Source organism: Leptonychotes weddellii, chromosome 1 (genome assembly GCF_054177405.1).
Source record: "Leptonychotes weddellii isolate Sample4059 chromosome 1, ASM5417740v2, whole genome shotgun sequence".
NCBI lineage: Eukaryota > Metazoa > Chordata > Mammalia > Carnivora > Phocidae > Leptonychotes > Leptonychotes weddellii.
The window spans coordinates 112,499,454-112,525,626 of NC_138369.1; the positions used below are offsets into that span (position 1 = coordinate 112,499,454).

Consider the following 26,173-nt stretch of genomic DNA (forward strand, 5'->3'; position numbering starts at 1 on the left):
TGTCTCTTACTAACCATGTAGCTAGTAGAGAACTACTCACATAGTTCTGTGCTTCAGTTTCCCCTCACATGAAGATAATATCTTAGCCTGGCCTTTCTCTGTGACATGTTTGCAAGACTCAGACAAGATAAGGCAGGTGAAAACATTTTCCAAATCGTAAATCATTATACTATTGGATATAAACACAATATTGGAAGTGGTCAAGTCAGGTACACATAATAGTCTGTGGCACAATACATTATTTCCCTCAATCTGTTTTGTTTTGTTTTCTTGGCTCTCAGCAATCCAATCCAAGGTCCTTTATGTTCATTTAATAACACTTCTCGTCAAATTTATCATACACAAAGTTTTATATGCAACCAGCACAAGAACTGCAGGCTGGCTGCTAAGATTTTTTTTTTTTTTTTTTTCCAGAAAGGGGCAAGCGTAGTACGGTAACTTCATTCTAGCCCAAAGCAGGCAGGCTTTCTTGTTAAAGACTCTCCCGGAGGTGGAACATTTCAGCATTCACATGATTTTTTTCTTTCAAAGCCTCTCCCCTGAGCCCTCTGCAGCTTGTCCATGGTACACAATTCAGAATCACCCAACCACTTAGGACACTGGACTCTGGAGGCAGTCGCAAACGTATTTCACATTCAAGAGGAGAAACATTAACGAGCACAGCATTTAATATGCTGTATGCCGCCAGGATCAGGGGCTTAGACTTTCCATTTCGGCTTCATGGGTTAGACTGCAATCTGAACAAGAGTGTGCAGTGATGCAGTGTGTTGGCCCTCGTCTGCGCCAAGCAGCAGTTTTACCATCAGTAAGGAAGCATTAAGTGAACCCCAGGGATAGCATATGTGTTGTATTTAGAGGAAGGGGTGAAAATCCATCAACACTGTGTAATTTAAAAGGCTTTCATGCTGTTTGCAGGAAGCTATAAGCTTAGATTCCTTTGTCCCAGTTAAAGAGAAAATGGTTCTAGTAAAGACAGATGGATTTAAAATAGTGGTTACCATGGAGTGAACTTAAGTGATAAAGGAAGACAGATAGGATAATGGACATTGCCCAGCACATGAAAGGAGCCACACATTATTTCGTATTTGCAGAAGAATGTAGTTTGGGAATTCTGAACTAGACACCCATTCAAATGAATCTTTTTCTTGCCTTTGATTACACAATCTTTTAGTCCCTCCTTGTCTGTCCCCGGTTGTCTCCTATTAGAGAAGAATTACAATCAGTCTTTATGCCAGGAAAACATAAACTTGAGGGGTGAAAAAGGACAAACAGAATGGGCAAATGATACGAAGAAAGAGATATATGAGTCAAGATTTCATTATGCAAATTAGATTTGCACTCCTGTGCCAGGAATAAATAAGCATAAACAAGATCCCAGACTCTCCTCATATACAAATGATTATAACTTCCTTCAACCCTATAGTCTTATTGCCTGATTCACCCTTTGTTCCTTGAATTTGTTCAGTTCCCTGCCACCGGGCCTTGATCTCAGCCATCCCTTCTATCTGTAATATCCCCCTGTCATGATAGCACCTACTGAAATCCTCTCCTTCCTCATCCAAGCGAGGGTGAACCCAAGCGTTGTCTTCTCAGAGAGCGTTCCCATTTCCTGCCACTTGGAATTAATCTCTCCAGCATATTGCTTTGAACTACAGTTTACAATGTATGTGGTTTAGAATTGGTGTTTGTGGAAATGTTAAGGTGCCCCCCACTAAATTACACCCTCTAAGGGCAGATGCCATGCCTGAATCATCTAGAGTGTCCAGCAGGCGTCACACTGTCAGCACACAGTACGCGTGGGTTATGCTGGGATGCAGGCAGCGCACAACTTGGAGCCCTGCAATTTTTGAGCGATCCATACATGAGACCTCGTGAATCTCCAAGCCTCTTTCGCCTTTTCCAAGAAGGGTTACTATTCGCTCAGCTCCTACTTAATCCCCACCCCCAGTGCTGCCTCTTCTAACTTGAAGACGTTTAAACTCAATCTTGTGAGCTTTGTCAGTAACTTTTTCTGAAAAACCACCTAACCTGAAATTCATTTAAATATTGCATACATAATGAATACTTATCCTAGTCTTTAATTGGTGATTGTATGTCCACAACCTTTAAAATTTGACAAAAGCTTTTGCTCACTTAAATATGTATAAATAAAGTTTATTTAGTGCATGGTCTGTTGTAAGAAATTTACATATATTAATTCTCGTAACAACTGTATATGGCAATATTGTTTCCATAATGACCGTATACGGTAATATTATTGTTTCCACTTTAAAGATAATGCAAATTGAGGCACACAGTTTAAGTAACTTGCCTAATTCGTGCCACTCATTAGTGGAGACAGGCTTTCAACCTTGGTAGTTTGTGCTTTTTAGAGTTTGTGCTTTTAATCACTGCATAGATGGGGGAGGAAAGTTCTATGAAACTCAGACACCAATATAGGAAAAAGCAGTTTATTTGAAATTATGTATGATGTCAAAGCTGAGATCAGGACCTGGGAGTTAAAGTCTAGAGATAGTAGATCCTGCTTTTTGCAGTACACCCAGAACAAGTTTAATGGATGGAGGCTGATCCAGTTTCCAATTGCTTCCAATTACTTATAAGATTAAAGAGATAATTCATTATGACAAGGATACAAATTTGTTTACTTACATACCAACATGTGTTTTTAGTAAAAATAAAACTTCAATTATACAGAAGAAATATATCCAGACCCCTTTTCTAACACTCAGGATTCAACTGAATTACACTCTAAGCTCTTCCCAGAATTTTCACTCCTTCAAAAACATTAGTTTTCCTGGAAAGATAACTGAGTTCTCCTATAGAATGATATAATAGATCAATATGGGATGGGGACATCATTCTGTTAGGAAAAGCAGGCCCCTGCCTGCCATCTTTTGATACCACTGGGCCATATAAGAATGGGCCTTGAGCCTGGAACACTTCCTCACCAAGAGATGAGGAGTCCAAACAGCCTATGCTGGACTTGTCACCTTGTGTGGGAATACCTTTCCCTGTGTCAGACCCAACACGTGCTCCTTCGTTCTGCTTAAGTGTGCGCATCATGTGGCGCCCACCCAAACCCACTGCCATATCTGCCCCCTTCAAGGAGAGGACAGGTTCTTCTGTGACAGCACAGGAAGGATGCTGTCAGGCCAACTGCCCTATATTGGTCGCCAGGATGGACTGGCCGGCTGTGGGGGACCAGCGAATACTACTGAAGCTGATTTTGCTCTGTCTCTTCTCTATGTGAGTAAAACATGTTCCACGCAGTGCTTGACTACAGTGTGTTTTCCTTAGAGAGTCTGATACTAAGGTGCAGTGGGCACAAGAGTTCAGACTTCTACTCCTGATAATAGGAAACAGAAGCCACGTGCTCAATACCTGCACTCCCTGGGACCTAATTTGCCCGGGTTTCCTGTGCTGTTCCTTCTATGGGGCCTGCCTCTCACCTACCCCGAACTCCTTCCCAGGCCTTTTCCTCAATAAATCCTCCCTGTTCTTTAAAACTTCTCTCAAGAAGCTTCTCCCTGACAAGTCATTGCATCTGAGATGCACCTCCTCCGAGTTCCTACAGGACCTGGTTCATACCTCAGTTATAGCAATCGGCATGTTCAACTAGGATAACTCTTTAACTATGGCTTCTCTATATCATGAGCTCATGGGAGAGGTACCATGTCTTATTCAGGTTTCATTACCAGGATCTGATACTCTGCCTAGCACACACTAGGCATTTGTTCCTTCATCCAACACATATGTTTTGAATACCATATGTGTTGCAGGCCACATGTTGGACTGGGTATCTCATGGTGAACTATGCATGATCCCTGCCCTCAAGGAGCTTATAAACTAGCAGGAGAAACACACATGAACCAAATAATCACAGCAAAATGAGCCAATGTCAAAATACAACTGGCATGACTATTGGATAGGAGCACTCAGGACATATAATAGAAGAAAATGAAATAAAATAAAAAGAAAATGTTTTAGGAAAGAAGATCGGGGGGTTCCCCTGGGAAAGGAGCCACTGAGTTAAGTTGTGAAAGAATTAGTAAGAGTGTTCCAGGCTAAACAACACCACAGGTGAAGGTCCCTGGGGGTAGAAGAGAGGACGGCATGCATATTCTGACAAGGCTAGTGCACACAAAGCAGAGGGAGCAAGGGGAGCACATGATGAGCAAAGGACCGGAGAAATGGCAGAGATCAGATCCTGCAGGAGGTCTTGTAGAACCAAGGAGACATAGAATCAATCACGCTGATGTTTCAGAATGATTCCTCTGCTGCAGTACCGACAGAGAAGGAACAAATGGGTGAGGAGATGGTACATGTGGATAGAAGAGTCCGTTAGGAGACTACCACAGTCGTAGAAGGGGGCTCGGACTGGAATGGCTACCAGGGAATGGAGGGGAATGGATGGAGACTTTTTTTTTAAGATTTTATTTATTTATTTGAGAGAGAAAGAGAGCACTAGAGAGAGAGAGCAAGCACGAGTGGGGGGCAGAGGGAGGGGGAGAAGCAGGCTCCCCCTGAGCAGGGAGCCCAATGAGGGACTCGATCCCAGGACCCCGGATCACGACCACAGCTGAAGGCAGATGCTTAACTGACTGAGCCACCCAGGGGCCCTGGATGGAGACATTTAAAAGGTAAAGATATACGTACTGGTGACAGATATGAATTCACTCAATAAACATTTGTTGAATTAGTAAAGGGTTGGTTTACGAAGAGTAATTTCGGGTGATTACTAAATCCCTACATATCTGAGGACATTACAACACTGTCAGGGAGCTAAGCTTAATAATGGAAGCTGACCCTCTTCCAGAAAGACAAAGAAAGACAGAGACAGAGACAGAGACAGAGAGAACAGTGAATGTAATCTAACACAAACTTCACTCTCCCTGGGGTGCTTTCCATCCATTTTTCCCCTCAGTGGTCTTTTTTTTAATTTAATTTTATTTTATTATGTTATGTTAGTCACCATACAATACATCACTAATTTTTTGATGTAGTGATCCATGATTCATTGTTTTCAGAGAGAGCAGTGAACGTAATCTAACACAAACTTCACTCTCCCTGGGGTGCTTTCCATCCATTTCTCCCCTCAGTGCTTTTTTTTTTTAATTTAATTTTATTTTATTATGTTATGTTAGTCACCACACATCACTAATTTTTTGATGTAGTGATCCACGATTCATTGTTTTCGTATAACACCCAGTGCTCCATGCAGTACGTGCCCTCAGTGCTTTTGCAGAGGCCTCCCTGAAGCTGTCTTCCCATCAGCAGAGGGACTGGACTAGGCAGTTCCTCGCTAAGGGTTTTTTTTCTTTTTTCTTTTTCTTTTTTTTTTTTTTTTAACTTCACAGGTAAAACCTTAGCTATGGCTCTGGTGAAATGTTTCTAGCTTCCATTAGCCTTTGTCCCCAAAGAACCCCTTGTGCCCCCCTCCTTTGGTAGCTGGTTCAATGCCACCCTATGGGGCCTTCTTGGTCACAGCCTGATGGGCAGGGCTTCTTTCTTGAAAAAATAAACATAATTTATTAGAGATCATCACCACCTTTGCCTTTATACACACTCTGTTTCCCATTTTAAACACAATATATGTTAATTGACTTGGAAATGCAGAATAAGATAAAGAAGAAAATTTTTAAAAATCTGTGATTTCCCCACTAGAGAAAAATAGAAAACAACACTATTCTCTGGAAAAACAATGAACAATTGTAGTTAAAAGCTTAGGCTATAGAGTAGACTAGAATTTTGTTCTTTATCCTAACAGCATGGAAAAATCAAATAATCAGATTTATGTTTCCAGGTGATTTGTCTGTTGCAGTATAGACAGAATGGATAGATAGGTGAGGAGGTGATATGCTTGGATGTTGAAAGATCAATTAGCAGTCCAAAATCCAGCTCCAGTTCTGGTAATTAAGAATCTAGGGGGAAATTACTAATAAGGCTAAGTCTTGAGTTCTTCACATGTATAGGTGAATGATGATAGTACCTGTTTGGGGGCTAGTGTGTGTAAATTCCTCAGCATAATACCCAGCACAGAAGTTTTTAATAAATGCCTAAATATTCTTAATATTTAATATGCTACCTTGCATTTTTAAAATAAAATTGGTATTGTCATATATATAATGTTATAGTCCACTCTTTTAACATTATCGTACCATTTTCACATATTCTTAATTCTTTAAAAGCATTATTTGTAGTGTTTGCCTAATAGTTTATCCTGTGGATACACCACACATTATAAAATCATTTCCTTACCATTGGACATTTAAATTGTTTCCAACTTCTAATTGCAATAAGGTGGCAATGAATATCAAATGCAATTTTTTTCTACATCTTTAACTAAAATCAAGTGGATCTTCAGAAACATAATCACAAGGATCAGTGGTATGGAACTTTTGGAGTTTCTTAGAATATATTACCAAATTGCTATCCACAAAGGTGGTCTGTGTGATTTTCATCCTCAAGGTTCACATTTATACCAACATGGAAGTATCTATTGTCTTACCCTGTCACGAAACAGCTCTCTGAAGAAATTCTCCAGGGCAACCTTCTGAAGGAAGTTAGAATTTGCCTGAGCACCAGCTAAGTGCCATGCTTGAAACATCTTCCCCAATTACATTCCCACAATACCCTTGTAACACAGTTAGTGTTGGCCCTATTTCTCACTAGGCAGGCTGAGAGTTGAATGAGAGGAGAGTAGGTTAATGCAGCAGTCAGTACCACACTCCCGTCCTCCTCCTGTGTCCCAAGAGCCTAGAGATGTGTTCCCATGCGTCCCAAAAGTGACCTCCCAGTGTTTAAACTCTCCAAAGAGACCACACACACATATTTCTCTTTGTAGCTCATCCTGAAATTTAAAAAAATCAGACAAATATATATGTGTTGATTAGCTCTATAAAGAAAATTACGATGCTTGAGATTGTGCTAAAGAGAGACTAATTCTGATTGGGGAACAGGGAAATATTTTCTGGAAAAGTGATACTTGTCCTGAACCTGCCTTTGTCCAAGGGGTTCAAAGACTGTGAGACCATTCAAGGAGTGGGGGAAAGGCCAGTACAGAAAGGAATAAATGAGCAGGTAGAAAATGGATAAACGTAAGGTAGCAAAATAAGAAAACAATGTATCATATTGGGTCTTATAGGCCATATCACAGAATTTGGATTTTATCCTAATTGTAGAAGAATGATAACACCAGCTCCAATATATCTAAAATCTCCTGTCTTGTATCTATAGATCAACAGGAGAAGAGAAATGAAAAACTCTTCAAGAAAATATCTGCCTAAGAATAATTCTACCCCTCGCCCTCACTCAATAAAGTTCTTGGCCTTGGGAAAAGGTAAGGAGAACTCACTGTTTTACTGGTTCAACATATATCAACACCTTGTCAGCTCCTATTTAAAACAAGTTCATCTATGCATTCTCAAAAACTTTTCTCTACTCACTATTTAATATGATGTTCCAAAATGGCTTAGCTTCCTGGAATTATTATTACCACTTGCAATAATTTTTAGGTAGTACATCTCTGCTAACAAAACTCCCTTCCAAACTTGGCCTCAGAAACAAACTGAATCATTAGCTAAGAAACATTTCCAAATGCCCACTATGTGGGCACAGAGCACCAAATTTATCTCTTCGAGGCAGGTAAATAAGTTCTATTGCTCACAAATTGCTAAAATTCAAGGCCATACATACAATGAGAGAACAACAGAATTTCCCTACCTTTGCCCATACCCCTTTTGAGGGAAACTAATACTAGGTTGCCATAAAGGATCTACTTTTCATTCAGAGAAACACCCTATGGATCACAGAAAGTATCTCACCACAAAATCAAGTCCCCAAGGTCAGTCAGTGGTTCTGACTACAGTAGTTCTCTTTGATATGTGGCAGTAATTCCATGAGCTTTCCCTTGGGGAGACTCCTCACAGCCGCTACTGGCTCTCATAGTGTCTCAGAGGGAACCTTGTAGATATTTTTCACAGTCACAAAAACTTGACATAACCTTCCTACTTCAACTCTGCTCCAAAATGTTGACAGATTCATTAGCTGGACATGCCAAATTCTCAAAATTTAGGAAGCATGAAATGTATGTCTAAATGAAGGCAAAGCAGACCAAAAATAGAATTCTAATCAGCTTTTAGAGGGGGTGCAGGTCAAAAGATCAGCAAACCTGCTAATGATTCACGTTTCAACATCTTGCCAACAAGACCCTTTAATTGACCAATTTCCAGCTGTTCTGCCCAGGAAACACTACACTCCTCAAGAGCAGAACTGAATCTCAGCCACAGTCCTACATAGGTAGGATTAGGAGACAGCTTTGCATGTTCCTCCTCTTGGTGAAAAAAAAAAAAAAAAAATTAGACCCCCTACAGAATCCTATATGGAAGGAAGAACTGGAAATAAAAATGTATTCACAGCCTGACCAGTGGGTAGCAAAATATTGATTCTGGCTTCTTAAAACAAGTAAAATATGTGAACTAGGGAAGGAACCATGTGTAGGAGGGAATCATATCTCATAAGATGAAAGAAAAGCAAGTTGAGAAGGAAAAGCCAGAGTTCCCTCACCCCCAGTTCCCAGGCCGTCAGGTGTCCCGGTATAGCTGAGCTGGGTGGGGAGCCACAGAAAGTACAGCCAGAAATCCTCCTGTGCTGAACAGTCCAATGCCCCAGGTGCGTGTTAGGTATAAATAGAGAGGTCATGCTGCCCAATGGTGCTACCCTGGTGCCTGGGATTTCAGGAGCCTGTGTTCCGCCTGTGGTCTTTCTATTCCCTATGTCTCAGATCTTATAAAATAGGCATGAAACCTACTTATGTTGCAAGAAAAAGGGTTTTATAAGCCCTGGAAAGAATATGCAGCTCTAATGGAAGTATGTGCTCTCTGTAAAGGGTGTGGCAGCCCAGGACTTGGAGGAGGAGACCCTGGGACCTCCAGTCTATTACTCAGCTGCTCTGACCTTCAGAGACTTGACTCTTAGCTCTTCACTCAGTGGAGGGCAATGGTGCCTGCCCTGCCTCCTGCTCTGGACTACTGTGAAAAACAGAAGGCATGAAAGTGCTTCATTAATGTGATACACCATAAAGGGAAGATGAGATGAACATGAGCCTCCTACTCTGAGGAGGACCAATGAACCAAGTAACCAGAGACCAGTCTCTGTATGCTTTCACTGAGGAGCCAGATGGATGTCAAACCTAAAAGCCTTCCCACAGGGCATAGGCTTGGAGGACAAACAGTACTGGACATACTGAGTATTTATGGGCACTCAACATTTCCCCCATGGTCCAAAGATCCTACAATACAGAAGAGACCTACCAATAGGTGAATCTCTAAGATCTTTTGTTTGGTTGGTTGGCTGGTTAGTGGATTTTTTGTTTTTAACCTAAAACAAGATAATAACAGCCTTCCCATAGAGCAGTTTCTGAAACTGCAATAGGCACATGGATCAACCAGCAAATTTGGTAAAACATAAATTCCGATTCTATACTTCTGGAATGGGCCTGACAGTCTACCTTTCTGACAAGCTCCAGGGTCCACCGGTGACATCTGAGGTAGCTAGGCCAGGAGGACATTGAGAGAGACCTTGGAAGGAATTAAGACATCATATACTTTTAGAGTAGAAAGGACCCAAATTACAATCTCTAAATCTGCATGTGGGGAGAGTGAAGCCAAGGATTAGCTGACTTGTGCAACATCACCAGAAGGCAGATCTTTCACTGCCCACAAAATCCACCACCTGCCCTCCCCCACGTTCTTCCCTCCACCAGTCTGGCTATCACACACTTGGCGTTTTCGCCCTTGGGTTTCTTTTCCTGTCTCTCCGCTCCTTTTGGAAGCAAGGGATGGAGGAAGGGAAGAACATGACTGTGGTACATGAAATACATCCAAGTTTTGAATCATGGAATCTCTTCCTTAAACGAGATAAGGATGGCAACAATGATAAGTTTCTGGAGTGAAAAAAGCTAACCACATTCCAGTTCTCAATGTCCCACAGTGGCATTCAACTCAAAGTGATGAGTTCTTTGTTTCCAAGGGTGGTCCCTGATGCCTGTGCATGCACCGGTAGATAAGGCTAGGCCCCATTTCTGTCTGCATTATATCTAAGGGGTCCATATTTACTGAAGCACTATATACCTAACCCACTCATCTCATTAGGACCCCCCAAAGAAAAATCTCTAGATCCAAGGACGGGAAAAAGTTCAAGTAAAAATTTTGAAACTGAAGGTAATCACCAACACCCCTTCCACTTGTGAGCCATGTTCCAAAAGAGGAAAGGAGGAGAGTACAATTTGCGCTGAATGAACTTCAGCTCTGCTCTGGATCACACAAATTTATAAAAGTCAGGCTTTAAAAAGCTGCACTGAAGTTTCAGTTCTTTTTGATGCCACTTATCCAAACAAAAGCATGAGACTGGGAATGGTTCCTTTGCCCCATGTCTTCTGTCTTACAGAACTACATGTAGGGCTATGAGCTGAACACGGGGAGAGGGACTGAAGAAGTAAAAATAATTGCTCTTTAAAAAAGCAACTGAAACAGCAAATACTCCTACATACACCCAGAATTTGCCCTTTTAGAGAACTGCTGCATTTCCACCTACAACTTGAACACGAATGGAGTATTTGAAGAAATTCTGGCTGTAAATGAGGCTTAACACATACAAGGGAATATCTGTTCCCAAGAGCTTCTATTATGCCAGTAAATACTGAATAGCAATGGAGATACTTCACACAGTGAGAACTTTCCCCTTCCGTCAGCATTGTACTCAATGTCTTTCCCAGGACAGGCATTAAAGTTTCACAAGGAAATCTGCCCACAATGACTGTGCCACTAGAACACCATAGGACTCTCCCTAGGTTATTTGGATTTCATTATTAACATGTATTTTTAAAATCCCTTGTTAAGATTAGAGCCATTGCAAAATTAAGATTAAAATACCTTAGCTGTTTTTCTTTAACTAAAAATAGCTGAAATGTTAAAAATAAAATAAAATACCCTAGTCTTGTATGTATAGTGGCCCCTTTCACTGGGGACTTCTTATAAATGGTAAATAATGGGACAGATTTAAGGGTTCAGAAAGTTTTTGCTGAGATCTAAACAGCTTCCTTCAGTTCACTGAAGTGCTATATAGGGACTTATATGGTACCTAAGAGCTTTCAGCATTAATGTGACCTTAAGGATTTAACCCCCACTCCTCCAAAGCTACATTCCTTAATTATTAAAACTCATCATAAATAAGAAATTGCACTGTTATATTTAGTCAATTGTTTAAGGAACAATGTTAAGTCATTTACATAACATGAAATCAAAGAAATGTGCTTTCATACTGTAAAACAAGAATGTGGTGATTGAGTCTTTGTTTCTCCATGGGTTACCAGGCACTCTAGAATACTAAAGAGGCATGAGATGAGGAATGGGGAGTATGATGAGTATGAGCTCCAAGGATAAAAGACATTCAGACTCTATGCCCAAATGAACCTTCCTGGCAGTGGTCACTGGCCTAGAGACCATTAACCAAATGGCTTTTGTTACCTCCTCACCCATGTGTCCAACCTTCTCAACATACCTCTCCTTCCCCTAACCTCTACCCAACTCTTCCTCCTGGCAGATCTGACAAAGCATATTGAAAAACCTCCAAAAATCTGGAGAGGTGAGAAGGGGTCCTGGGGTTGGTGTTCAATAAGCAGGAAGTTGAAGTGGTCTCAGGGTATTCTCAGCATATAAAGGGGTGTAAATATAGAAAAGTAAGAATGACAGGAATTTCACAAGAACTATAGGTTACTATATGACAAAGTACAGATGAAGCAACACTTCTTTCTAAATTAGGGAACTTAAAACAAGCAGAAGACTAAAGCAGCAAATAAGATTAAGTGACAGCAACACACAAAAAAAGCTAACTGAACCAATTACTGCCCTGACTGAACTCACAGAAAGGTGTCCAGACCTATGAAAAGATAGGACAGGCCAATGGATATATATACCATATTCAAGACTCAAATGTTTGAAGAAAGGATACAAAATATCTTAAAGATGTCAATTCTTCCCAAATTGATCTATACATTCAGTGCAATTCCAATCAAAGCACCAACCAGATTCTTCCTGGACTATTACAGACTATTCTAAAATGTTCATAGAAGTACAGTGATCCATGAATAATTAAGGATCTCATAAAGAAGAAGAATAAACTTGAGGAATCATCCCGGACACAAAAATTATAAAGCTATAATAACAAAAACAGTGTCATGCTGCTGCTATAGGGATGACAAATAGACCCATAAAACAGAATAAAGAGCTAATAAATTCCCAGCATGTATGGAAACCATATCTAATAATGACAGCCAAAATTAAAGTATAATTTACCTGATAGCATGATGCTGAAGAGTATGAACTTTGGAGCTAAAATGCCTGCATTCAAATCCCAGTTCTACCACTTACTAGTTGTACCACAGTTTACTCATCTATGAAATGGGATGATAATTTATGTCTCATAGATATAAATAACTCCTGGCATGGATACCCTCGTATAGCGCCCTCTTCCACAGAATCATGGCTAGCCCCATGTGACCAATAAAGTACTGAGAAAGTGATGACGTGTGACTTTCACTGCGAGGCATAATGAACATTGCAGCTTCTGTCTTGACCTCTTGGATCACTCTCCCTGGAGGTAGCCAACTGACATATTGTAAGACGACTCAAGTGGCCCCAAGGAGAGGCCAACAGAGATGAACAGAGGCCCCTATCCAACAGCCAGCAAGACTTGCCAGACATGTGAGTTAACCACCTTGCAAGTAAAATCTCCAATCTCGGCTTCAGATAACTACAGCAATAATGTCAGCAAAGGTCTGAAAGAGTTGTTGGTGCGCTGCAGGCACTGAATAAATTAAAAATTCCATTAGTATTATCATTGTACAATACTGGAGATTCAGCAGAAAGGCATGGTACAGGGAGCTCCATTCTGTGTCCACAAAGATCGTGTCTGAATTATCTTTGCATTCCCAGGGCCCAGTAGGGGCTCAGTAAAATGGTTTATGGGATGCCAAATATGTGCCAAGCACTGTGGTAGGCAGTGAGTGAATGAATAAATGCCTAGAAACCTCTCCACCTGTTCCATACTGCGCATAGCACAATAAATAAAATCCTTACATAGAAAAAAATAAAAACTCAAGGACTTAGACAAATGATCTTTCCGTCCGAATTCTCCCTCCTTCAGAGAGTCAAGCTCACCTAGTCTAGCTGAGCAATTTATCCATTTTATTTACAACCACTGAAATACTCGTGGGGAAGAAACATCACAGAAAGAAAATTAGAGTAGCACAAAACTTAAATAATCAAATCTCAGCATAGTCCTTGTATATTCCAACATTTAAATTATCTCTACAGGTTGATTTAAGTTGTACTGGATTTTAAAAACAAACAGGAATTTATACATCTCTCCCCTCTCTCTTTCTAATACATTAGATATTTAAATGATATTAGAATATGTGTATCAGGTTTCTTAATTTAATCAGTCCACCTTGGGGCAAAAGGAAAGTTGTTTCTTTAAAAAACTTAGAAAATATTTGGAGGCACTATTTTTACAGCGGATGGCTCTGAACTTACACAAATAGTTTTCCTCTCGTATGCGAGATAAACTTTTTCTTCTTTAGGCAGTCCTCCCATTGCACAGTTCCGATATGCACAACAGTTATTTGCCATGGTTTAGTTAAATAACATCAATTTCCCAATAACGTGGTTCAAATTTCAAATACAGTAAGTCACCTGGGAGTATAGTAAAGGTATAAAGTGCAAACTTCACTGCTAGCTCTTCAGTGCACAAATCACTGCACGGAAACCAATGCGCATCACAATCAATGACTGACCACATCGCTTCTTTCACGGTCTGTCAGTTCCTCATCGAGCCACATCTGCCATTCAGTTCACACACAGACGGTAAAGCGTGTGGTTGTGTTTTCTCCTTTTCGACAAGTGATAAACCCATTTTACGAAAATGGGTAATCAAAAGAACTGACAAAGATGAAAATGTAGCAAAAAAAAAAGTAAAATTGTTATTAATTAGAAAATGTTCATGAAGATAGAACAACTTCTAGGGCTACCAGAAGGTGCAGTATAACCCAAGCTGAAAAAAGTCCGGTGAATATAAAAAACAAGGTAAAGTCAATTCCGTATGTTTTAGTGAAACTGAATTAGGAACAGAAAGCCACTTATGGTTGAAATACGGCATTTACCATTTTATTTTACACTGAAGATGGTAATCAAAAACAAGTCCTAGAACTTATGATGTAATGTATGGGGATTAACATAAGAATAAAAAAAAATAATAATAAAAATAAATTAAAAAAAAAAAAAAACAAGTCCCAATCAGTTTCGTTAGCACTGAAAACAAAGCAGTGAAGTTAGCTGCCACATTGAAAGAAAACTGTAATTACTAGGAGACTGAAAAAGGACTTTTCACCGCCAGTAGAGGCTAGTTTCATTGTTTCATAAGTCAGCACGAATTGATTAATGTTATCTGGTGAAGCTGTAGCTCAGATAAAGATGCTTTTGTGAAATTTACACCCAGATTCCAAAGAGTTACAGAAGAAATAGCTGACCATGGGAATGTTGCACTGCTACTGCACAAGAGACTAGGTATGCAGCCAGAAAATTTGATGAAGGAGAATTTATCAATATAAATGAGGAAAGTGGTTGGGATGAAAAGGATGAAGATATCCCAGAGGAAGTGACACCAGCAAAAATCTTCACATTAAAAACTCTCAGAGATATTTTACAGTGTTGAAAGTACAAGGGATAAAATGTTGGAAACTGATCCAAACTTAAAAAGGAATAGGAGAGTTTTCTGAGGCATAAAAAAGATGCTTGCTCCATGTCTTGAGTTATATGATGAGAAAGCCAAATGCTGTACAAACAATGCTTGATAAGTTATTTACAAAGAAATAAAACAATTCTGAACTGAATAGTTCTCAATACTTCTAATGTTCTAAGTTGCAATGTATTAAATGAATATTAGTCTTATTATATTTTTCCTTTCCCTGTACATTTATAATGGACAGTATGACAATCTTTAATGTTTAGACAAAAAAAATAATTCCACTTTCCCCATTGATTATTAAAATCACTTTTTATGGTTTCAGCTTGCACAGTCACTTTACTATCCTGAACTACTGTGCAAACTGAGGACGGCCTGCATGTGGCAAAGCAGTCTTGGAAAGAATAAATGGGTGAGACATAACTGATCTGTTGCATTTCAGTGGTTAACAATATAGCTCAAAACAAATAGTAATCACCTTGGCTAGCCAGGCTTTGGAACCCAGGATTTCAGGATACAACAGAAAAACGACTGCCTTTTCTCAAGTATGAGAGCACATTTGCTTTTGATTTGTAGACCCAAGAGTAGAAATGTACAAGATTAAGATTGAAGGAGTCCAGGTTCAAAACTGGCCTCTACCACAAACTCCCTGTGTGACTCGGGGCAAATCCTGCTATTCATTCTACAAATATTTATTGCCAGACCCCTGCTATGTGTTGAGGATGCAAAACTGAATATGATATAGAATTTGGCCTCACAGAACACACAGCCTATTAAGAAAGAAAAACCAAAAATGGTTACAGTACAGTTTTCATCTATAAATCAGATCTAATAATGCTTACCTCCCAGGGTTCCTGGAAGGATAAAATGAGACTATATGAGAAAGCATTTTGCTCTAGGGTATTATATGAATACTAGCATACTAGTACTAACGTAATTGTACAACTAAACAAAAACTATACTGGATTATGCTTATCCAGTGGATCTCGCAGTGTGGCCTCCAAACCAGAAGCGTTAGCATCACCTGGAAACATATTCAAACTGTATATTCTCTGGCCCCACCGCAGTCTAGTGAACCAGAAACTCAGGAGGTTGCAACCCCAAAATCTGTGTTTTAACACTGCCCTCCAGGTAATTCTGATACAACAGAAGTTTGAGAACACTGCTGAGTGTTATCTATATAAGGTTAAAATATAGGTAATGCTAATCCTAGTAGGTACAAGACACTCATTTCCTAATTATCAATAAGGAAATTAAAACAATATAACTAAATTTTCTGGTTGTCCAGTATAATTAGCAGAATTCCTAAGGTACCATTAATTATCTCAAGTCCTTCCGTTAAGATTGGAATCAGAATAGAGCCCCATCCATACTAATTCTGCCGATGGTGTGAGCTATGATTTGAGTCTAAGTTTTAAATACACAACACAGATTATAGAAATCCAAATGAACTTTTTTCTCTGAAACGCAAGTAGAAGACTATATTACTTTAATGAGAGGGTCATGACTAACCCAATTTGAGAATTCATCTTGGAAAACTCCTTCAGAATCCATGGCACATTCAGATCAATACCTTCAATATTAATAAAGGTTTATTCTTGGAGGATGAAAGTCACATTCTACCCCTCCAGGAGGCAGTTGGGATAATGAATTATAGGAGCTTCCAAAAATGGTAATATTTGCCATATTTTGAAAATTTTCACGAATTCCAATGGTTCCATAAAACAGTATCTCCATGGCCTAAATGTTAAAAATGAATAGCCATCTTCATCTTCACATATGTTCATTGATTATCACCTACACAATAAGGTAGATAGTACAAATCTTTGTGACAATGCCACCCGGAACCTACAGGGCCTAGCATAGAATAAGCACTCAAAAAATAGTCGTTGAGTGAATGAATCCCCAAGGTTGGACAACATGAATAATAATGGCCACAATTTTTTACTACCCACAATACATCATAACCAATCCTCACAACAGCTCTGTGAAATAAGCATTACTATTTCCATCATACAGATGAAGAAGCTGAAGATCAGATAAGTTTAAAAGGAGAGTCAGTATCGTTCATTTAGTGAGTGACAAATTAAAAATTTGAGCAGAGATTCTTCTGACTCCCAAGTCTTTTCAATGAGACTACTCTAAAGTGAGAGGCCACTGTCACCTTTATCCACTAAAGACGGTATGTTATATGTGTCATATAAATTCTCTAAGAAGTCAAAATTTTTGGTTTTTAACAAACAAAAATTCTTTAACAATCCAAGTTGATCTTAGAGAAGATCTGCTACTGGTTTACATGATTACCCAGAAATCTGACAGCTTCCTTTCCCTTTTGAGCTGTTTATCTTTGTAATTTCGACTGAGGTATTCATTGCTTTGTTAATAGAATTTGCCCTTGTTATTGATTGGTTTATTTAGAATAGCAAGATTCCTGGAGCACATGAAAGCTTTTTGCCACTGAAAATTACCTGGCCCAGGATCATATATTGGTTCCTTTATTTTATTTTTAACAGAACCATAGGTGCTAATTAGGTGCTCTTTCAAGCTGCTGGAATAAGATTCTGAGGCCCCAAAACTGCTGTCGGTCTCATCATCATTAGCCCTGAAGTGCTCCTCTATGAGGAACTTTTCACACTTGACATGTCCCTGCTCTTTGCAAATTATTTTAAATGACTTCTTAATTAGAAGTACAACGTTGCCCAATGTTAATGAAGCAGGCAGGAGTTGCCGAGTGGTCAGGAAACAGAGACAGTTCTGATTCCCCTTTTTCCTCTCTGAAGACCCCTGTTTCTAACTGAAGTAACTGCGTCTTGTCTTTAACCAATGTTGTCTTCTTTACAATAAAATGTGAATTCTTTATCTCTGGGTTGCAGATTTTTGCAGGCCTTGTGAAACTCAGATCTAGTTAACCTTATTTTAATGTTTTTTCCCTTCTATCATGACCTCTGAAATACATAGAGAAGAGATTATTTCTTTCAGGAAGAATTATCTACTTAGTCTGTGTTTCTGACCAGGTAGTGATTCCTGTATGTTTTGCAAAGGCATTGAGCAGTCTGTCAAAGGAAGTGTTCTCTCATTAGGAAGACCTGCCAGAGACAACGCCACAAGAAAGCATTGTTAAATTCAAAGAAATCTTTTCTCCCCACACCACTGTCCACCTGTATTAAGAATTTGTGTTGTTGTTTTTTTTATTCCCACTGATTGTTCACAATTCTGTTTAATAAATTACTTAAATAAATAAAAAGAGAAGGATCATTCCTCAATTTTATTTTATTTTAAAAACATTTCCTTCGTTACCCAAACTAGTGACAGGGAAAATCATAACAGAGTAGGATACGCATTACAACAGGAAATTTCTGTTATAAGAGAACTACTGAAAGGTTCCCATCAGTCCCTCTTCATAACCCCGGACCAGGGATTTTCAGACCTGAGGAGGTTCTTAGTTTGGAATTGAGTTTAGATGCGTCCAGAGTCAAGCTATGCTGAATTCCTCCCTCATCTTGCCATAGTTTCCACGCCCTTATCTTAGTTGATGTCATCTACCAAGCTAGCCTACGCTTCCCTTTGAGGACATCTTTGTATTTACCTCTTCTTTTCATGTAACCCAACCACACCACATCAGAGTGCTCTGTTCATTAAACATCAAACAGTTAATTAATAGATGCTTAAAGAACAAATTGAGAATCAAAAGCTAAATTGTACTAAAAATTGATTACTAAGTCAAAGTGTCTCACCTATTACCTTCAACAATAACAGTATCATTTATCCAGCATTACTACATTCCAGGCACTCTGCTCATTGCTTGGCATGCATTATCTTATGTATTTATTGTAAAGTGTCTCACCTATTACCTTCAACAATAACAGTATCATTTATCCAGCATTACTACATTCCAGGCACTCTGCTCATTGCTTGGCATGCATTATCTTATGTATTTATTGTAACAAATTTATTATATGTATCTCCTTTTTAGAGCAAGAAAAAAGAGGCTTCCATAGGAAGATAGCTTGCCTCACATCACATAGCAAGAACTGACAGAGCCAGCCTTCTAGAAGGAAATCACCAGACCACACTCCCTTAACCAGAATTAGATGATACAACAGAGCCCCTCTGGCTGTGCCCTCTGCCTGGAGCTAAACTTCCATCCAAAAGCACACCCAGCAGAAATTCAACCAATTACTAAGCTCAAAATCTGCTGAGCTCCAAAAAACTTGTGAGAAAACATCTTATTAACTGGTAGCTTCTGGGTACTTATCTGTTTTATCCATACCCATGTAGCCTTCAAGGCAGAGGCTCCCAAAGGGTGTCCCAAGATCATCTGTATCAGACGCATCTAGGTACTTGCTGAATATGCAGATTACTAAACTGCACACCAGACCTCCCATGTCAAAATCTTTGTAATGGGTCCCAAGAGGATGAATTTTTAATAAGTCCTCAGAGAACAGATTCTCGGGCACACTAAAGTCTCAGAATTATTGTTCCGGGGCCTCAAAACCAAGGTATACGGTCATACGGCCCCTTTGTGTTAAGTGCGGGTGGTAAGGCATAGATCACATCTCCGACGTAGCTTTCCCCATCCACACCTTGAGGAAGTTTGGCTTACTGCATTTATACTCAAGCCCTTATTTTATAAGTGAGGAAACAGAAGTCGAGATCAATTAAATGATTTCCCCAAAATCAGATTTCGAGGCAAGGTTCTTGATTCTCAATCTTGGCTTTTTCTCAAGCTTAATTAGAATCATTAGGAGTAAATACTGCATTACTGTTAGATCACACTTTGCAAAGGGAATGGAGAGATTTGTAATAGACCGGCTGATCATATAGGACAGGTCCTAAGAAATAAAGGGGAAAAAATCACTGAACTAAATTTAAAAAGATGTGCAATAATTCTGTAATATTTTCCACTCTCTTCCCATAAATTTACTAAAACAATAAAAGGTAGAATTATGTCACCTTTTATTGCAAAGCCCTATATTTATGATCTTATGATGCAATATGGAGACAAGTTATTTCAGGGTTTCTTTTGTTTTAATAACAGCACATAAAAATTCTTGCTGATATTTTGTTTTTGTTTTTGTTTGTAAGAAAGAGCCCTCTACAAATAACCCTTAATGTGTGCTACTGCTCATCATGCTTTTTACTCAGATTCACCTTTAATGATGTTAGGTTTTACCTTTCTAAATTTCTTTAAATCTTTGTATTCGCAGTATAGGAAAAAAATCCTAAAATAGCTCACCATGAAGAAAAAAAACTTCCAATAATTATTTCTTCCTCTCATTTCACAAATTATATACAAATTACATTCAATTGAAGTAATAGAGTTGCTCTTCTCTGTCAAATTCAGAACAAAGTCAGCAAATTGAATCATCAGAAGAAATAAATATGTTTTTAAATATTCATATATACTTAAACATACAAAAACTAAACACTATAACTCTACAATACTACTCTCATTCCTAGCCTATGACTTGAGTTCACGGTCAATCTTTAATGGGTGGTTTAAGGAAGGTGGCAAAAGTTCCCAGCTACCCTGAGAGCTTTCTTCTTTGCTTATACAAGGGCTTTTAATGTTTTCACAATGAAAGCTTTACCAGTAGTGCCAATTCCAAAAACTTACCTTTTGCCTGGGAAGCCTCCTTATGAGCCAAGCTCAGATCTTCAAGTACCTCTTATCAAAAAGCAGAGAGCAGAACACAGACTGCTATCCCAAAGGTTGATGAGTGAGGTCACCAGCAAATTCACAGGGAGTTTCAGGGTACCAGGCACCTTAACTGGGGAAACAGCGAAGTAACCAGTTAGATCCTTAGAAGAGGCTAAAGACCCTCCATGAAGGCTCAATTCCAGACAGCAATAACCCCTCAGCTAAGAGTAAGACCTATAGTATTCTGTACCAGGGAAGTTCTTAGCCTGCAGAAATGGAAAATTGGTTTTGTTCTCAAATCCTTGTTTGAAAAGATGTGAGCATGGAGAAAAGGACACACAGAGAGCAGAAAAGGCTAGTGATGTGGTCCAAGGCTATTAAAACTTAATAAATAGTTCTTACTTCTTAAGTCTTACAGTACAGTAGCAAACCAAACTGAGAGAGTCTTGAGATATCACACTACAAGGGATCAAGGAGATCTAAAGGAAAGCCAAAGTCCACATATTCACTCAGCTTATAAAAATGTCAGGGAAAAAAAAAATGTTAGAGTAGTTTCAGTAACAATCACTGAGAAGCCAAAATATAAGCCAATTAATCCTTAGTGTGTTTGAAATAGAATTTTGTCAGTTCCATTGACCTGGCTAAGTCTGACCTCTTGAGAGATCAAAATAAATGGACCCAAAGGAAAGAAGGCAATTTTTTTCTTCTTTACCCTATCACAAGGGGAAAATCTTGTATTGACAACACAACCACACAGACCATGGCCTTCCAGTGAAAAGTATTAGTCAATCGGGCATCCAAATGTCTTTCTGTGCCTCTATACATGTCTATGTCTCTCTATATCTCTACTTATATCTACATCTCCTGATGGTGGGCAGGCTTTTGAAGAGAAAATAGGATGGCAGAATAGGGCTCCTAAACCGAGCAGAAAATGGAGCCATGATACAGAATACAGAGACAAAGTACTACAACAAGAAATAGCAGGACAGCAAGGGCTCTGGGCACGGTAAAAGATGCTGACAGAAAGAAAAGGCAGAAAAGTAAAACTTAGCACAAATACTCCAGCCTCCCAGAATTAAAATTCTCTGAAATACACATATTACAAAAAGAGAGAAAACTCACATAGAGAGCCAGAAGTGTAGCTATGTAAAGCATTCAACTAATAGACTGGATATTGTTTCCATTTCCATGGACATAATGATGGGATGACTCCAACTTTGCCACCTGGCCCTCCGTCTCAGAAACATACATTTGTATGCACCCAACACCCTGCCTCCAAAAGGCAAACATCAAACTCATAGTCAAACATGACTCTCCCTTTTTCTAATTTTGCAAAAAATCAACCTATCTCACAATAACTCCCCTTATGACTCATTTCCTTATCTGTACAAATGGGATTATTACCCATCCCTCATCTATCTCACTGGGTTGCTTTTCCAGTGAAATTACATCTCATAAGGACTTTATAAGGCATAAAGCACAGATACATAGGAAATGTTGTTATTGGTATTGATGAACATTTGCACAAGACATGTAGGCAAGACGGAACAAGTGATGCTCCAGTGGATGAAAGTGGGTGATAGTGGAGAGCTGATAGTAGTAGCTGGAACAATTAGTCTCTGTTCCACTTCAGTTTTTGTTTTTGCTTACTGCCTGCACAATCTATTGTCTATTCAACCACTTCCCTGGGGGAGCAGCTTTGCACTAAGTTGATGATGTGTCACAATAAATTTAATTTTTTTCTTAACCAGTATGCTCACAAAACATAGGTCTTTAAAGAATCAGAATTAAATTGTGAATTGGTCCACGGGCTGAACACATAAACATTTTCAATACCCAAGATGATTTCAATTTTCTATTGCCTTCCAAAAATTGCATGGCACTGTGAGGCTATAGATTATTAGGCTATGATGCACCGTATTTTTTAATTAAAATTAAATTCCAATGATCTGTCAGGCAATCCAAGTGAAATGCACAGTGTAATAAATTCCAGAACTTATTCTCCTTCTCTGTCCATTAGAAAATTGCACTAAAATCCTACATAATACAGTTCTACAGCTATGCAGAAATGTTTTTTAAAACCCCTTTCCAAAAAAATCTTCATTCAAAATATACACAAATATTTATGCATTTTTCAAATTAACTCATGGAAGAAGAGCACAAAGCATCTTTGCGATCTTTGGGGAATATTTTATGTGTAGATGAACATAATTCAGACCCAAGTGGTCCAATTTGGTCAGTATTGTTTTTTCACCAGCAGAGGTGAAGCTGTAGAGCCAATTTGATATGGTAGAAAAGAATAGGCCCAGAGGTCAGGAGAACTGCTTTCTAGCCTTGCTGTGCTACCAACTTCCATATGACCTTGGCTAAATTACACGGCTTCTCTGGAACTTAAAATCTTCACTAAAATGATACAGGTAGGCTCCATTATATGAAAAGTTCCCGTCACGGCCCACATTTACTTCCAGTAATTGTTCTTCCCTTTTTCCATAATAATAGAACCTCCTACTTCTATCTAGTCTCTTGGCTATTCACAATAAAACTTCCTTTTCCATCTCCCTTCCCTAGGCATGACTACATGAGCAAGTTCAAGTCAGTGGCACATGAGTAAAAGTGATGGTGCCCTTAAAGGGAAGCAGCATACCCTCCCTCCCCGCCTCCATCCCCCTGCCCCATTCCATGGGCTGAAGCAGACATGGCCATGAGTCCTCTTGAACCATAGAGGCAAAGACCACATCCCATAACTGATGGCACAGCAACTTGATAGAAAGAGCCTGAGTCCCCAGTACCATGGAGCTACCATGCAGATGCTGACATGGAAATCTGCACTATGACAAAAGGGAGAAAGAAACTTTAAGTCCCTGTTGTTTGGGATGTCTTGGAATTGCTGAACTTACATTGCATTTTTTCTCAGTTTGGAAGGCAATATGATATAGTGAAACATCAGGAGATTTGGACACTGTAGATATGGGTTCAATCTGTAGATATGGGTTTTACTTCATAGCTTCGGGCAAATTCCTAAAAATCTCTGAGCCTCCGTTTTCTCATCTCTAGATAACGTAAAGAAATTGAGCCTATTGAAATGCCTAGTAGTTGGTAACCGATCCGTAAATGGTAGTGTGATGAATTTCTATAAACTGGTATAAAATGATAATTGTTCTGAGAAGAACCTTGGGAGCGTTCCATTTTGTTGTTTGGGGATAATTTATAGCTCTCCAAGTACCAAATGATAACCACATAAGCTGAACATTTAATCAGCTTAACATTCTGAGACCCCTGAGCATGTTTTAATTACAAGTCCCATTGCCCATATTCCAGGCTCTAATCTTCCAATCAGAAAAAAAGTATTGTGGTCCAGTGTGGAATGGCAGATCAAAGTCCTCTCTGAGGCCTAAGGTCCTTGCCAACTCACAACATTTGGAGCGGCCATTGACTTTGTACATCCCCTGTGATTCTGGAAAGAGACTAGGCTTTTTTGCAAAAAACGGATATTTGAATAATTTGACGAACAACATCATGACAGATAAATAAATATTTTCTTTCCTTTGTAGAGAGTTTTTTAAAATACACAATCCTGACATCGTAACAGTCGATGATTAACAGTTGAAACCATCTTGCTTTTTTTGTATGTCATTTTCTACTGTCACAAACTCAGCGAAGCCAGGTGGTAAGAAGGGTAATGGAAACCTTCCCTCGGGGGAAAGTATCTTTCATCCCCCACAGGCAAATTTTAAAACCAATTTACTGAACACCACTGAGATTTTTTTCACCTTCCCCATGAAATTCCAGACATTGGCTTAGAATTAAATTATAGAACGGGTTGCTTTTACCTGGGAAGAAAATTTTTACATTTGTTCTGAAATTTTTTCCTTCCCTGGTAGGAATAGAGGTTTATCATCATTACAAACCTTCATGGAGAAGAGTCATGGCACAAAAACATTTCCCCCAGAAAGTCTCCAACTCTACATCTCTTCTATATTATGACTTATGTGGAAAATCTGTAATCCTTTTTCATTTTGAAATAAATACCTGCCTTAACCTTCTGAGGATTGATATTGAGCTTTGAATTATACTTCAAATGGAAAAAAAATTAATGGATAAATATTAAAATCATTAAATAGATTTTACCCAAGAAATACAAAGAAGACGACTCATTCCAGGCCATTGTTATATGATGTATCGTATTTTTTTTTTTTTGGTACTTTTTTTCTTCAACTGGCACGCATAAGTCTTTTCTGTCTACCTGCTTGTCATCTTTATGTCGAAAGATTTCTCACATCATATTCTTTTTACCACTCAAAACACTTCACTTTAAAATTTTATCACAGGATTTTCTAAGTTTTTTTTAGGTTATGTCACATAGCACAAAATATAAAAAGCTCCTATTTTTGAAAAGTCAGCTTTAAAAAGAAGAAAAAAGATTTAACTGACTATCCAGAGTATTTTCTCAATTGAGTGTATAATCATTCTTCTTAAAATTTCTCATATAGTTCGAAAGCTTGATAGACATTTTGCCTCATTAGAGTTAATGTGACATAACTATAAAAACAAAGAATAAAATGACATATGAGGGCTTCTTTTTCAGTCCTAAATCCTTTCCCTGAGGCTCTCTTGCTTTCTACCAGGAGAATTTCTGTTGGAAGAATCCATTTATACTGGAGTTAAAAGTTCATTCGCTTTGACACACTTGTGCCCTTGCAGAAAGGATTCTTGCCTTCACAGTCTCATCCTGCTCTCTGAATGCTCCTTACTTACTCCTACTGTTTTTATACAATTTAAATAAAGAGTTAAATGCTTTTCGCATATCCCCAAAAGTACTCTACAGACTTTTGCGGTTCTCGTTTAGGTCCTCCTGCCATAATCCCTCTCTTAGATCTAATAACACTCCATAGTCAGATGGGAAAGAGCAAGATGACCAGGCTACCTGCTTGTCTCTCTGCAGATAGCAGGTGGTGGTCAACACAGAGATCGCTTCCCAGAACCCATGCTATAGTTTGGGGGAGGTAAGAAAAGAGGAGAAAGTAAAGCATCTCATATAGGTTTTAGTCTCATGACCTGCAATAACTAGAAATTAGCTATGCACATGAGATCTGCATCTCATCCTACAAAACTTGATAGGAAAAGATAGGAAAAGAATTCTTTGTCTCTCTCATCTGTGAGGACTCCTTCCCATATCTTTCACATGGGCAAATTTTCTCCTTCAAATCACACAGACTTTACCATATCCCTGAACACTTTCTCTAGAGCTCGATGTTCAGTAGAAATGGGATGGGTAATAAAGTTTACATTTAAAAGCACTTATCTCAGATTGAAAATAGAATAGTTTTTCTGAATGTAAATAACTAAAGTGTGTATGTGCATATCTATGCATGCATGTGTGTGTACATCTGTGTGTGTGTGTGTGTATTAGCAAATTTCTCTTAGCGTTGGGGTCAAATCACTATACCACGTTTCTGCATCTTATAGTTTCATCAGGTCAAAGGTGGAGCAGATTAAATATCCAGCTCAGTTGAAATCATCAAGCACTTGAAAACTCATTTTTTTAAAAAATGTCATTTAACCTCTCGAGCCTAAAGAGGCAAAAACAGTGATGTGCAAAGCTTGGTTGTCTGAGAGGGTTACTAATGAGTCAATATCTCTGGGTTTCATTCTCAACAACTGACTTTAATCCAACCGCAGCACCCCAGTGGCAAAGCCTAGAACTGAAATTAAGGTATATAGACAGTCCAGCTC

The 26,173-nt window shown here is 38.9% G+C and overlaps 1 long non-coding RNA gene across 1 annotated transcript in view; it reads right to left on the bottom strand.

Annotated features, from left to right (window-relative positions):
- Positions 1-26,173, bottom strand: part of LOC115942533 (uncharacterized) — a 262,660-nt gene that overhangs the window by 119,492 nt on the left and 116,995 nt on the right. The window contains exon 3 of the long non-coding RNA XR_004077160.2: positions 20,417-20,570. This is a non-coding gene — a long non-coding RNA (uncharacterized LOC115942533). The remainder of the gene's footprint in view (positions 1-20,416; positions 20,571-26,173) is intronic.